Source organism: Acinonyx jubatus, chromosome A1 (genome assembly GCF_027475565.1).
Source record: "Acinonyx jubatus isolate Ajub_Pintada_27869175 chromosome A1, VMU_Ajub_asm_v1.0, whole genome shotgun sequence".
Lineage (NCBI taxonomy): Eukaryota > Metazoa > Chordata > Mammalia > Carnivora > Felidae > Acinonyx > Acinonyx jubatus.
The window spans coordinates 200,727,652-200,729,967 of NC_069380.1; the positions used below are offsets into that span (position 1 = coordinate 200,727,652).

General features: G+C 34.0%; 1 pseudogene; it reads left to right on the forward strand.

Moving 5' to 3' along the window:
- Positions 1 to 1,505: 1,505 nt before the first annotated feature.
- On the forward strand, positions 1,506 to 1,631 carry LOC113594946 (uncharacterized; annotated as a pseudogene).
- Positions 1,632 to 2,316: the final 685 nt, after the last annotated feature.

A 2,316-nucleotide genomic window follows, 5' to 3' on the forward strand; every position in this document is an offset into this window, starting at 1 on the left:
ACTAATATTCCTTTCATTTTTTTCCTAACTCCCATAGCTTTGATTATCATCTGTTTAAAAATACCTCGAATCCAGATTATTTTCCTGAATTGCAAACCTACATACCCAACTGTCTGCTAGAAATAGCCACTTCGAGTTCCTATGCGTACCTCAAACTCTACAAGTCTAAACTATCTTAGAAAAGTTTCTTCATCTGGAGTTGACTTTTCTGTGTTTCTCATCTTAACAGCAACAAAAATAGCAACCCACCCAATTAATTGATCAAGCAAAACATCTTCTGCCCTCCTCTCTCACTCCCCATATCTGATCATTGAGTCTTATTTAATTTGTGTCTTAAATATTTCTTGGCTCAGTTTACTTCTTTCCATCCTCACTGCTTCTAGCTTAACTTAGATTACTACTTCCCTCACCTAGGTAACATCCTTTCATGAGTGGTGCCCCTGGAGTTGTGGAGCAGACAATATTTGGAGTCCTACCGGTCTCATCTTTCATCCTTATCCCCTCAAACCCTACCCTATAGCATATTAAATATTTTTAACTCCTTAAATGTTCAATACTTGTATAAATGTCACTGTATGTATATCACACACACACACACACACACACACATACACACACACACAATTTTCTCTGAGATACTGTATATCATCACCCCTATGATCACTAACAAGGGTAGGTTGGGTGTCCCTTCAACACAATCCCAAAACACCTGCTACTTCCTAATGAGATCAGTTACTACTTTTATTATAATCATTCATTTGCCTGATTATGCCCTTCAGTGGGCATAATACATATTTCAAGAACATATATATATTTTTATCATTGTGTCTTCAATATCCAGAGTAGACATATAGCAAACATTTCCTAAATGAGAGAATTAATGCATCAATGAATATATGCTAATGTTCAGGCAAAAATATGGTAAGACAAGGGTCCTGACCACATTAAAGCCAAGAATTATGGTGAAGTAGGAGATATTCATATATAAGATTCGTGTCATTAGTATTATTCCATATCTAAGGTAAACTGCAGTGCTTATTCTTTAACTCCAAAAGCTGAGAATTATTAACACTGCCCCTACAAGTAGAAACATTCAAGGAAAGGCTAGGATCTATGGTGTGTCATTTCCTGATTTCACCATGTTTGGAAATGACAGTTCAGCTCTAGCTGAACATAGCCAGACAACTCCCAAGGATACAACTAAAAACACTCAAGTTGCCAGTAAATTGTTTTCCAAAAGAGTGATTATTAGGACAACAAAATCACATAAATAAGAAATGGAAAATGCATGCATGATAGGTCATGCAATCTCTCCTGAGAGAATACTCTCTTAACTGTTGGCTTCACTGCTCATCAGGGTGAATTTTAAGTACAACCAGTGATGTAAATACCACCTTTACCCTTGGGAGGCTATTGTGCAAACCAAAAGTTTTCATTGCTTCTACTCAGATAAAACCTTTGAAAATCTGCATTTTCCTCAATGTGTACATTTTATTCTAGCTTTCAGCTTTGCGCAGTGGCAGTATCGTAGCCGATGAGGTTTATCCGAGGAGTGATTATTGCTAATTGAAAACTTTTCCCATTTTATTCTAGCTTTCTCATGCCTCTATCTTTTTAGATTATATAAATAAAAATAAGTGGTGATATAATCTTGGAGCAATAGCGTTCATTTAACTAAGAGTTATGAGAAGCAAATTTACTCTTTCCACTTTAACATTGAAAAATATGCTTTCATTTCATTCCATTGATGTTTAAAAATTGGAAGGGGTAAATAAGTCAGAATTTGTCACTTCAATAGGTTAAACCTTACTAAATCGCAGAAGACTTCAGATTTATTTGCTGTGATGCAAACATTTTCAATGGAATATTGCTTAATTGAATAAGCTGTCAGCTGGAGCTGAGAAATATTTGAATTATATAGAACTTTATGAAAGTTATTTTCATTTGTCATTTTAATCTTATTTTTCCTTGAGAATCTTGCCAGTCTTATCTCAATATGTTACCCTATCCTGTAATTAAAGATATATTGGTCCAATGAAGGCCAATACTGGCCTTTTATCTGCAACATTTCCTAAAGATTAACATTCTGCATACCAATTTCCTGAATTTGGGGCATACTTTATATTACTGTAGCATTTTTCACTGAATACTTTGAGATTAATTATTGTTTAAACTTAAATATATTTTTAAGTAATGTTTATGTCATGGATTTGTTTTTTTTCTCCCAATATACATAAATGCATACAATTTAAACATTATTTCATAACTTCTAAAATATCTTGTAGCCCACATTTTGGGAAAACTATTCTACCATAT